Source organism: Cnephaeus nilssonii, assembly GCF_951640355.1.
Source record: "Cnephaeus nilssonii genome assembly, chromosome: 19".
NCBI lineage: Eukaryota > Metazoa > Chordata > Mammalia > Chiroptera > Vespertilionidae > Cnephaeus > Cnephaeus nilssonii.
Window position 1 is genome coordinate 20205736 of NC_137090.1, and position 13162 is coordinate 20218897.

At 40.1% G+C, this 13162-nt stretch overlaps 1 protein-coding gene and 1 pseudogene across 6 annotated transcripts in view; one reads left to right on the top strand and one right to left on the bottom strand.

Moving 5' to 3' along the window:
• Positions 1–13162, top strand: part of KANSL1 (KAT8 regulatory NSL complex subunit 1) — a 172080-nt gene that overhangs the window by 90325 nt on the left and 68593 nt on the right. The gene's annotated exons all lie outside the window — the stretch shown is intronic.
• On the bottom strand, positions 4603–9177 carry LOC307115070 (large ribosomal subunit protein eL31-like; annotated as a pseudogene). The gene has a single exon. The product of its transcript is annotated as a large ribosomal subunit protein eL31-like (transcript).

The following is a 13162-nucleotide window of genomic DNA, read 5'->3' on the forward strand; positions in this document are numbered from 1 at the left end:
TACCACCTCTCGATGGGAGGAGTGTCAAAGAATTTGCAGCCACCTTTAAAATTGAAAAAAAATTTTTTAACACCTTTTGTTCTTATTTATTTATTTTCAGTTTTTAGAGAGAGAGGAAGGGAGAGGGAGAGGGAGAGGGATAGGGAGAGAGAGAGACATCGAAGTGAGAGAGAAATACTGATCACTTGCCTCCCTTATGTTCCCCAACTGGGGTATCAAACCCACAACCTGGGTATGTGCCTTGACCGGAATTAAACTGGCCACTTTACTGCGCATGGGACAGTGCTCAACCAACTGAGCCATACCTGATAGTGCCCTAAACTTTATTGTTCTAAACTTTATCTGGTCAGAATCTTTCTGTGTGTTGTAATTTATAACCTTCTTCTGTGAAGGAATTAACATGTCTGTTAAAATGCTGAAGCAATTATCTGATGAACTTCAATGGGATTAGGACTTGTTTTTTTTTAAACTAGTTACCTGTTCACTCTGTTGACTGTCAGTCAAGAGTCTAATGACTTACTTAGTCAAGCATTGCTTTCATTATCTAATTTAAAAATGATTTGCATGTTCTTTAAAAACATTTCCGTCAAGAGTTATCATTGAGTCCTGGCTTGTGTGGCTCAGTTGGTTGGGCATCATCCCCGTGCACTGTTGTATGTTTTTCTATTTATACTAGAGGCCCGGTGCACGAAATTCGTGCACGGGGGTTCCCTCACCCAACCTGCACCCTCTACAATCCAGGAACTCTCAGCGGATATCCTACTGATGGCTTAGGCCCACTCCCCGTGGTTCTCTGCTCTCTGCGGGGCCTGGAGGTTTCCTTGCAGCCATGGAGATGAAGCCCCCATGCCCTGCTGTCGCTCTCTGCCTGCTGCCACCATGTGCCATGTGAAGGAAGCCCCAATGCCCTGCAGTGTGCTCTGTCTGCCCAGCCTGGGGGCTTCCCAGACACGGACACACTAAGGAAGCCCCCATGCCCTGTTGTCCAGGCTCTGTCTGCAGGGCCTGGAGGTGTTCCCACCGCCACTGCCCACTAAGGAAGCCCCCAAGCCCTGCTGTCTGGGCTCTGTCTGCCATGTCTGGGGACTTCCCTGCCACAGCCCCACTAAGAAAGCTGCCATGCCCGGCATGCAGGGCCTGGCGGCTTCCTGGCTGCAGAGATTGGGAAGCCACCATGCCCTGCTCTGCTGGCACTGGAGTCTTCCCTATCGCCCACCGGCTCCGTGTGCGCAGGGCCTGGCGTCCTCCTGATCGCCACAGCGACCATCAGGAAGGCCCCAGGCCCCGCTCCTCTGCCGGCTCCGTGTGCGGGTGTGCGCAGGGCCTGGCGTCCTCCCGATCGCCACGGCGACCATCAGGAAGGCCCCAGGCCCCGCTCCTCCGCCGGCTCCGTGTGCTCGTGTGCGCAGGGCCTGGCGTCCTCCCAATCGCCACCAGACCATCAGGAAGGCCCCAGGCCCTGCTCCTCCGCAGGCTCCATGTGCACAGGGCCTGGCGGCTTCCCGCTGCCGTAGCACTAAGGAAGCCGCCATGCCCTGCTCTCAGTGCTCTGTTTGCTGGTGGGACAGGCCAGACACTCCAGCCGCGGGGCTGAGGGGACTGGGCGCCGCCATCTTGTGGGTATGGGGGCCGCCATTTTTGTCGCGGAGTGACGCCTAATTTGCATATTACTCTATTATTAGATAGGATGGTTCCTGCTTATTTCTAAAAATAGATTATTATGCTTAATTTTATATATTAGAAAATTGTCGAACATGGTAGTACTGATCAAGCGGTGTTATATCTGAGTTAGTAAAGTAGTTAAATTTTTTTAAAAAAAATATATTTTATTGATTTTTTACAGAGAGGAAGAGAGAGGGATAGAGAGTTACAAACATCGATGAGAGAGAAACATCGATCAGCTGCCTCTTGCACACCCCCTACTGGGAATGTGCCTGCAACCAAGGTACATGCCCTTGACTGGAATCGAACCTGGGACCCTTGAGTCCGCAGGCCAAAGCTCTATCCACTGAGCCAAACCGGTTTCGGCAGTAGTTAAATTTTTAAAAGACATTTGAGTCATAGTTACCTGGTCAATTAGTTAAAGAAACCAAAATAATTTTTAAAATTCGAATGTAACTTAGCTGATGTCATCAGACCAGACTCTGAGATCTTTTTCTAATGTTTCCTTTAAGAGCTTGACTGACTAAATTGACTTATGACTCTGGGACAGTCATTTACTCTTTTGGGTCCCATCTTAATCACTTAGAGATTAAAAAAAAATTGAGATGCTTAGAGAAAATCTTGAATGTTTCTTTTGTTTTTAAAAGTTTTTTGACATGTTTTGGGAGGGTGACTTAGATTTAGATTTGGCATCAAGATCCTAGTCTATATGAGTCTAATTAGTAACTAAGGGAGACAATTTTACTGAAGCATCTGGAGTGAATTGGATCTTGCAGGTACCTATCTAGTCCTCGTACCCCAGTATAAATTACAGCTGTACGTACAGGATGTATTTCATGCTGATGGTTATAAGTTCATCACATCTTGTAAAGAAAGAGCCTTGTAAGGTTTTTTTAAGTCCAACTCACTAATTTTATAAATGACATCTGTGGCTTTAAGGTCTGTCTTAAGCATGATCTACATACAGTAAGATACACAGTGTATGTGACTCATTCTACTTGCGGGTGAATCTGAAGACTCACTGGCTTACATATGCCTAACTGAAAAGTTAATTACCCTTACTGCATATATATAGTACATATTACATACCCTAATATTTTCTATTGTATTCTTTTTTCTTTTTTTAATGTTGGGTCACAGTTTGAACTTCTCCCTTGCCACTCGTCTTACTATGAAAGAACCTTAAGACTTTTGTGGCTTCTTAGCCAAAAAGCCTACAAAAAATGTAGGGCCATGAAGTGCCAAAAGGAAGTGTTTACTTGGGAAAGGTAAGGTTTTTATACTTACCAGTGACTCATATAAAATAGGGTTCCCACCTTTGCTATGAGGTACTTGATGTCATCACTTAAAACCTTGGCCAATTCTATTAGGATCCATGGAGCACAGGGGTTACAGCAACTATTTAACTGCCATCCAGGCAACCGCAAGGGGAACTGAGCCAGTAGATTGAGAGATGATGTTGCTGTTGAAGGATGGTCCCTATATCGTTGTTATGTGTATTATGTGAATGACAGGCTAATACAATTCTTCATCCACAGAGAGTTGGTAAGAAAAATACACTCCGAATGGAACCAGTAAGACTCATCATTTGCTCAGAAGATAAATTGCAATCATTTTTTGACCTAGTGTAATGGTCTCTTTCTGATTTGTGTGTGTGTGTGTATACACACATTTCTTGGAAGGATAACCACTCAATTAAAAACAGAGACTTGGGAAAAAAATAAATGAGACAGGGTTCCCATTGACATTTTGTTGTGGAGAGTTTCTATGTATTGTACTTTTAACAGCATTATTGGCCTCTGCCCACTAAAAATGCGGTATGGCCTGTCCATATATACCTTGCTGAGCATGCTTTAATTTGATTCAGAATAAAAGACACTTGGTTTCAGTTTTCTGTTTCTCAGGTGTGTTTAAGGAATACATATTTACCAAAACAAATGTTTGTCATTAAATGGAAGGGCATGGAATACCTTTTGGTAGCTGAAAGCTGAGTTCAACCAGAAGTTAGAGCAGCAGCAGTTACTATTGATTAATTACTGTAATGCTAGGCATTGTGCTTAGCATTATAAATGTATCACTGCTTGTTGGTATCTCTCAATGTTAGGGCAGTGAAAATGCCTATCTTTGTGCCTTCAGTAAGTTTTTACTATAAGCTAGTTGGTCTCTGGGCTGACTAGGTCATTAAAAATTATTTCTTAAAGTTTTGGGTTCTTTTTTTAGAGGTGGGGAGGAGATTTATATACTATTTGGCAAAGAAGAACCTGACAAAATAACTTTCAAGTTCATATGAAGGAATGGTCAAAGTTACAAAGAATACTTTGAAAGAGAGTATCTTATGTATATCACATAATTCAGGATTCTAACTATTAGTAAATGGTTTGAAAGTGAGAATTTTATGTCATAATACCCTCAGTAAGTAAGCATCCATTCAAGTTGTGTGTGATTGGTGTTAAGAATATGGGTGAAAATACTTTGCTGGCAGTTTTCACTTTGTAATACAGCTTTATTTTCCCTGATCATTGTATGTCTGGATTAAGAGCATGGAATATAATTTTGTGTAACCCACTTTGGGAAAAAGAGAACAGAGTGGTTTATGAGATCAATTGGCACCAAATGGGAAAGAGGTTAGTTTCACTGTAGCATTACTTTGGTTTTTATCTATTGCAAGAAAAAGTTAGGATCATGGTTATAACTTCTATCCTCTTTCCCTTCCTATTTTTCTCCCTTCCTTTCAACAAATATTTGAACACCTACCACATGCCAGATATTGTTTATGACACCAGAAATGTGATAATGAACAAGACAAAAATCCCTGCTGCTCTCATAGGAGAGGGCTCTAGTGGGGGGGAAAGACAATAAATAAGATAGATAGTTAAAATATTTTACATGTAACTTCTAATCATAAAACCAGGAGGAGGGAGGGAGGGAGAGAGAGAGAGCGAGCATTGGGAGATGAATGAATGTGTGTGTGTGTTGGGGAAGGGTGAAGGATTTCAGTTTTAAGGATAGCCATGGGAAGAAGGAAGGCCTCATTGAAATGACTTTTGAGGAAAAAACCTGAAGAAAGTGAGGATGTCTGCCTTGAGAATACCAAGTAAAAGGCCTGTGGTCAATAGCTTGCCTGGCATGTCAGTAAAAGCAGTGGCTCAGTGGAATGAGCCTTGAGGAGAATAGGAGATATAACTTGGATTTTAGACATAATGGGAGGAGAGAAAATAGATATAATGAATATTTGTTATAAAAAGGAAAGAGAGAAATGGAGTAAAAATGTTTCCCCTGGCCTCATTTCTTATTTTTTAAATATATTTTTATTGATTTCAGAGAGGAATTGAGAGTGAGAGGGAGATAGAAACATCAGTAATGCCCTAGCTGGTTTGGTTCAGAGGATAGAGCGTTGATCTGTGGACTGAAGGGTTCGATTCTGGTCAAGGGCACATGCCCGGGTTTCAGGCTCGATCCCCAGGAGGAGGCATGCAGGAGGCAGCCAATCAGTGATTCTTTCTCATCATTGATGTTTCTGTGTCTCTCCCTCTCCCTTCCTCTCTGAAATCAATAAAAAAATTTTTTTTAAAAATAAACACCAATGTTGAGAGAGAATCATTGATCAGCTGCACACGCCCACACTGAGGGTTGAGCCTGCAACCTGGGCAATGCCATGCCCGGGAATCAAACGGTGACTTCCTGATTCATAGGTCAACATTGAACCACTGAGCCACGCTGGCTGGGCTCTTATTTCCTATTGTTAGTTGGACCCTTGTTCCATCTCCTTTGAAGTTGGTGCAGGGTTTGCCTGGTATTGTGCGACCAGAGGAGCAAAGAGCCAATCCGGATAGCTTTCTGTTGCTAGATTGAAAGTCAGGAAATGCCATGCCTGGGTTACCTTCTATTGAATGGGATTTTTTAAAATGCCCTGTCACTATGGTGTTCTAGTCCTGAGGTTCCTTATCAGTTCGCCTTTCTCTTTCCATTGTAGTTTTATTTGGTTGACTCTTACAATATTTCTAGGATTTATAGTTGTTTCACTGGTATGAGTTGGGAGAAAGAAGTCTACACCATCTTGCCTGGACCAGAGTTCTTATATTTATTTTTGTGAAGTCACAAATTTATTTTTTATTAGACTTCATTTTCTTAAGATATATTCTTTGTTTCTAAACCATCAGTAGCTCAGTAATATTTCTGAAAGTATGGTCTTACATACTTCTTGCATAAGTACTATCTAAGAAGCTTATTCATGCAGGTCCCCAGGACTTCAACTCTCTGGTATTTCTTATACACACTGAAGTTGTAACATCACTCCTGGAGGTTGAACATTGATAAGACATGTTGTTCTTTGATCTTTCAGTAGCTGCCTAAGTGATAGTAGTAACTAAGTGGCAGGGCCACAATTTGGAGTTCAGTGTTCACTGACTCCAACACCATATTCTTTACAACAAGCTATATTTTATTTTTAAAGTGAGGAAAAGATGTTTCTTTATAGGGATTCTGTTAATATACAGTTAATCTATTCAGTTAAATACAAAGATTTCTTTGTTCTAGAGATAGCCAGAAACATGGAATAAGAGGAGCTGGCATGCTCCCTCCCCCTTCCTCCTCCCTGTCAATATGTACATTGTACTTTTCTACTCTTTCACTCTCCTTTAAGGAGCCCAGGGCTGGGGAGTTGGCGAATGGTGAAGAGAGGAGTATTGTTTTATTTCTATCTAAATTGTAATGTTTGTGAGAAGCTTTAAGTTGTAGGATGTGATCCTTGTCAGTCTCTTGCTTAGGTGAGTGAACTGGATAAAATAATAGCTGTTCTTTAATTTATGGCTATTGAGTGACTGGAATTATTTAACTATTTAGGGGTTTCAAAGGAGGAATTAATCTCACAGAATGTCAATATTCTATCCTCAGTGTGATTTATATTTTTTAAAAGGTTCTAAAGTGGAATCCACTCTAAAAAGATGAACTCTCGAGGCAGAAAAGTGGGCAGAAAAATGGTTGGTTTAATCTGGAGGAGCCACTCTGGAGTAGCAGTTCTTTGAATAACTGAGAGACTTTCAGTATTAACTTTGTCATTTTGCTTTATTCTTGCAATATAGCAGAGTGCTACTCAGTAACTAAGCCCATTTTTGTTCTGAATCTTCATGCTCAGATTCCATGTCCAGTCCTATAGCCAGACAAGAAGAACTATAAGCCACTTGAATCTTTTTTCTCATGCTGTAGTTTTCTCTATCAGAACACTTCATTGTGTTTTCTTAACAGTTTGAAATTTTAAGCAGTACAAACAGCTAAACAAATCTTAGATTTCTCATATTGCCTAGGAATTACATCTTTAAGATAATATTATTTTTTTAAATATATTTTTGTTGATTTCAGAGAGGAAGGGAAAGGGAGAGAGAAAAACATCAATGATGAGAGAGACTAATTGATTGGCTGCCCCTTGCACGCCCCACACTGGGGATTGAGCCTGCTACTCAGGCATGTGCCCTTGACCAGAATAGAACCTGGACTCTTCAGTCTGCAGGTCGACACTCTATTCACTGAACCAAACCAATATATTATTATTATTTTTAAAAAATATATTTTATTGATTTTTTTACAGAGAGGAAGAGAGAGGGATAGAGAGTTAGAAACATCGATGAGAGAGAAACATCGATCAGCTGCCTCCTGCACACCCCCCACTGGGGATGTGCCTGCAACAAAGGTACATGTCCTTGACCGGAATCGAACCTGGGACCTTTCAGTCCGCAGGCCGACGCTCTATCTACTGAGCCAAACCAGTTTCGGCAAAAACCAATATATTATTGACAATTGATTTACATTTAAAACACATGGCAGGTGGTGTCCCTAAGAAAACATAATTTAGTTGAAGACCAGTCATTCATGTATGCCATGACTTGGAAATATATAACATGTAAATAACAAAATAAGAGGATTACACTGAGCTTGAAGAAAACGAAGTCATGAATTATGAGGTACAATTCACCAGGAGAGACTTTTCCACAGGGAGGTGGGTTTCAGGGATAAAATTGGTTCTAGATATTTTCAGGTGGGAGGCTTACATAGGGTATGACAAACAGATTGGCCTGAGTATTAGGGGAATTATTATTTTATTGTGCTTGGTAGATTATGTATTATGTATATGTTATCGTGGTTGTGTTTTTGTTTTTGCAATTTTATTACTTTATTCAACAATCAGCAGTTCTCATCCACATTAACTGTTTGCAGATTTTTGAAAGTGGTGACAGGTACATAGGTGATCAATGTATATAGAGCTTGTTTGGTGAATCTTCATCCTCATTACGATTTTCTGGACAACTGTACCCAGATACAGAATGGGACGTTCCTTATTCCTTTGGCCCAGACAGACAGCTTTGTTCAGCCTGGTGTTAATGCCTACATCTGGAGTTCTCATCTCCTTCATGGCAAATTTCTGGATCTCCTTGAGTGTCCGAGTGGCATGCTTCTTGAAACCTGTGCCATGGATGCGCTTGTGAATGTTGATGGTATTCTCTGGTCACCACTTCGTTGATGACAGAACAGCCCTTCTTACCACCACCCTTCTTTGTGGGAGCCATTATGCCCTGTCCAAGTTGGAAAGAAAAAATGTTACCATGTTTAATAAAAAGTTGACAGGTGGTCATTGAGAAATGTTTGAAATACCTTAAATAATTATTTAAAGGTTGGGTGTGTTTTAATACATAGTCTTAAACATGTAAAAATTGAATGTACAAAAGTACAAATAATTTATGAGCTGATCTACAGAACACTAACAAACTAAAGGTAGTTTAGAAGTGTGTCTGTTTGTAAAGTTCAAAAGTGTAGACTTTGAGACAAGGATTTAATTGGCAAAATCCACAATGTGAGGAATTCTAAAGGACAGATAACTCTGTTTTCTACTACAAATAAATTGCAAGGGAAAAAAAAAAAAGAGGAAATCTGTTACAAATTTGAGATGTATTAACTAAATGCAGCGTGTGGATCGTATTTAATTTCGACAAACCAATTGAGACAATCAGGAAATTTGACCGATATTTGACATTAAGGAATTAGTGGTTTTTAAATTATGGAAGTATGTATACATTTTAAGTGAACTTAACTTTTCAGAGATACATATGGAAATATATACAGATGTAATGATCTGATGATAGGGATTGGCTTCAAAATTAATCCATGGGGATGAGGGATAGATGTTATAGATGAGGTTGGATTGGTCAAGAGTTGCTAGTTGTTGAAGTTGCTTGATGGTTATGTGAGAGTTTGTTATACGTTAGTTTGTATTTGAAATTTTTTATTTAGAAAGAGTCCAAGATAAATGACAGAATAATGGGCCAAGATCAGGACAGTTTATATTGTTTCATGAAGTTGGCATGGCCAGTGGTATTCAGTGGTTAGAGTGTTGGCCTGCACACTGGAGGGTCTTGGGTTTGATTCCCAGTCAAGGGCACATACCTGGGTTGCAGGTCACATCCCTACCCCTGGTTGGGGTGCGTCACATTGATGTTTCTCTCTCCACCTGGTCCTCCCTTTCTCCCTTCCCTCCCTCCCTCCCTCCCTCCCTCCCTCCCTCCCTCCCTCCCTCCCTCCCTCCCTCCCACTGTTTCTTAAAAAAATTCAATGGAGTGCTTGCTTCGGCAGCACATATACTAAAATTGGAATGATACAGAGCGGATTAGCATGGCCCCTGGGCAAGAATGACACGCAAATTCGTGAAGCATTTAAAAAAGCATATTAAAAAAAAATCAATGGAAACTCATTGGGTGAGGATTAAAAAAAATTAAAATGAAAAAACGTTAACGTGTATTACAGATTTTATACGATCTCGCCCTAACTACCTATATCCAGTGTGAACCTCAGTGCATGCTTTACCTTGTTCACTGAGTTCCATCTCCATAACCTGTATACATGTCATTTCTTTCTAAAACACCACAATTTCCAGTATTTTCTATGTCTCTCCACATTCCCTACTCCTCATCCCAGGCAAATTTGCCTATTCAACTCCTAATTTATTCTTTAGAGCTCAGATTAACTGTTTATAGTACAGATTCTTCCATCTAAATCTGATGTCATAGTTATTATCTCTTACCTGATATTTTGTATGATTATTTGTTAACATTTGCCTTCCCCATTAAACTCTAAGCTTAATGAGCCACAGTTCTTGTCTGTTAGTATTGTATCCCCAGCACTTAATAAAACTCTGGTAAAGAATAGGTGCTTAGCCTGGCCGGCATGGCTCAGTGGTTGAGCATCGACCTATGAACCAGGAGGTCACGGTTCGATTCTCAGTGGGCATATGCCCGGGGTTGTGGGTTCAGTCCCCGTGCAGGAGACAGTCAATCAGTGATTCTCTATAGATAGAGTTTCTATCTATCTCTCCTTCTCCCTTCCTCTCTGAAATCAATAAAAATACATTTTAAAAAAAAGAATAGGCTCTTAAATATTTAATCTTTACTTACCATCCACTAGTCACCAAACTCTCTCACATGGGTATCACATAATTTCCTGGTTGGGTCTCTATTAACATTTTAATTACCTCCCCCTCCCAATGTGTTTTTATCCTAATAAAATCATCCTATTCTGCTTAAAAATCCCATGGTGCTATTCACTTGCTCCCAGCATACAGTCGAACATACTCTATGTTATCTGAGGCCTCAAATGATAAGGCCTTTACTTACCTACTTCTTGGGTATTTTGTGAGACTCTGGCTTTCTCTTGGTCCCTAGATTGCCAAGCACCTTGCTCAGCACTTTCACAGATTGTGTTTCTTCTGCTTGAACTACTAATCGTTTCATTTATTTGCCTGGGAAACCTCTACTTTAAAAAAACAACACATTTTGTTGATTTTGAGAGAGAGAGAGAGAGAGAGAGAGAGAGAGGTTAATTGGCTGCCTCCTGCACACTCCCTACCAAGGAATTGAGCCTGCAACTCGGGCATGTGTCCTGACCAACAGTCTAACCAGCAACTCCCAGATGCACAGGATGCCCAACCAATTGAGCCACACTGGCCATAGCTAAACTTCTACTTTCATTGTTATTCCTCTAAATGTCACTGTGTCTTGGTAATCTTCCTTGTTACACTCCAATTAGTTTTCTTTTACCCCATAATACACATTTATTGCATCTTGCAATGTTGGCTTGTATCACAATCATTGCTAAGTTTGTAATTATTTAATGTTTGCTTGTTTTGCACGATTATAAGCTCTATGAAAAAAGGAATGGACTTCATATAGCTCACTGCTGAAATCCCAGGTCTCAACTCAATGACTTTATGAAGACATCTGTAATTGGGAAAAAATATATTTGTTAAATGGAAGGGGGAGGGGAAGAAGAGTTCAGGAGTTCATGGTGGATTGAAAGCTTGTCTGAAATCTGCCAAAATGCACAAAACTTATTTCTGTTTCAGAGATAATCTGGTTTAAGTAGTAACACAAAAAAGTTAAGTGTTCATTCTTCAGAGTATAGGGATGAATTGGCAGTTTAGAATTGGCTCTGGCACATTTGTTTCCTATTACTACAAACCTATAAAAAGCTGATGTAAGCTAGTTAGAGTGACAGATACAAACCTTTTTAACCCATTCTCATCCAAGTTTTGTTTTCCAGCTAAAACATGGGATATTTCCTCCATCTTTAAATTTTGGTGGAGAGGGAGTAATGTCATTGAAGTTGTGGCTGAACACAATGTCTATTCTAATATAACTACTTTCGTTTTACTATTTATTTATTTTTTAATTTCTTTATTGATTAAGGTATCACATATTTGTCCTCATCCCCCCATTCCCATCCCACACCCCTCCCCACACATGCCCCCACACCCCTGTTGTCCTTAACTGCTGGTTAGGCTCATATGCTTGCACACAAGTCTTTTGGTTGATCTCTCCCCTTTACCCCCACCCTCCCCTACCCTCCCTCTGAGGCCCGACAGTCTGATCCATGCCTCCTTGTTTCTGGGTCTGTTCTTGTTCATCAGTCTATGTTGTTCATTATTTCCCCTAGATGAGTGAGATCATGTGCTATTAGAAATACACTTATAAGAACCGAAAATGAGACAAGCAATAATGGTTATGGTGACAGACAAATGAATCAGTCTGTAGTGAGTTTCTTTCTGGGCCAACAGTTCTTTTGAGACCCAATTTCAATGTCTTAACAGTTCCTTATGTGTACATGTCAGCACTGACATTACAGTTCTGAATGGTGGACTAACGGTGGTAATGCAGGTCCGACTCTCTCTGGTTTGGTCCTGGGCAACCTGCAGGGATGCACAGCTGCTACCTGCTAGTATGGGAAGGCCACATCAGCGTCTTCCATCTCTGGACTGCTTCTCTTCTGTCTTCATGGCTGGAGTAGTCCTGTAGATTCCTCTCTGTTGCTAGAAACCACATGGTCTCGGAGTTGTTTTCTGAAAATATACAAACATATTCTCGACCAAAAGTTAATAAAGGAATATTTTCTATAAATTTGACTTGGGATCCTATTGCATTTTTTGCCCAAATAATTTTCCTCTGGCTTGTTTTGACAACTTGTGTGTTTTTCATGGGTGTCTTGCTTTTAGCCTTACAATTAATTTTCTAAAGCATTAATTTTCTAGATATAATTTACTTACAGGATATTTTTCCTTACATGATATTCTTCTACTATCCCCTCCTTTTTTGATTTAAATGTTAGGAGGCTTTTGAAAATTTTATAATGTAGTCTTGATGGCTTTTAAATTTTAATTTTTTGCACTATAATATTACTGTTTTAGGTTCATTACATGGTCCACAATTTTATCATGAGATGATGAAGTACCAATAAAAATTTTAGTTAACACTTTCGGAACACCTTTTTGTCCAGTACAATTAATTTTTCTAGATTATTCGCTTGTTTCAACTAGCCAATTTAAATTTGCCTGAAAACTTGACTACTATTTTACTGTCAAATTTATTACTCTAACAACAATCTTATTTTACCCTGTAAATATTAGTGGAAGGGATTATTTGCCTTCTTGAGTAGGTCCTGAGCATTCCTGGTGGTAGGCTGGATTTAGATATCATAAACCCACTTCCCCACACCATGGGTACAAGACAACTCAAACAATTCTTTTTGGAGTGAGAGGGCAGCTGCTGTTGGCCAAGTCTCTGTCGGTCACTGGTTTTACTATTTAGAGTCGAACTTCCTTTCAGATGACCTATGAAGCCCAACCCTCAAGAAACTCAGGATTCTGTTGCTAACTGAGAACATCTATTTCCTGAATTAGTTTGCCTCAGAGTTTTTTTTTCCTTTTTATTTTTCTTTTCCTGTCCCCTTTTATATCTTTTATGATATGGAATTGAAATCCAAAGTTATATTTATTTTATTTTTTAAAATATATTTTTATTGATTTCAGATAGGAAGGGAGAGGGAGAGAGAAACATCAATGATAAGAGGGAATCATTGATTGGCTGCCTCCTGTACGCCCACTACTGGGGATGGAGCCCACAACCCGAGCATGTGCCCTTGAGCAGAATTGAATCTGGGACCCTTCAGTCTGCAGGCTGACGCT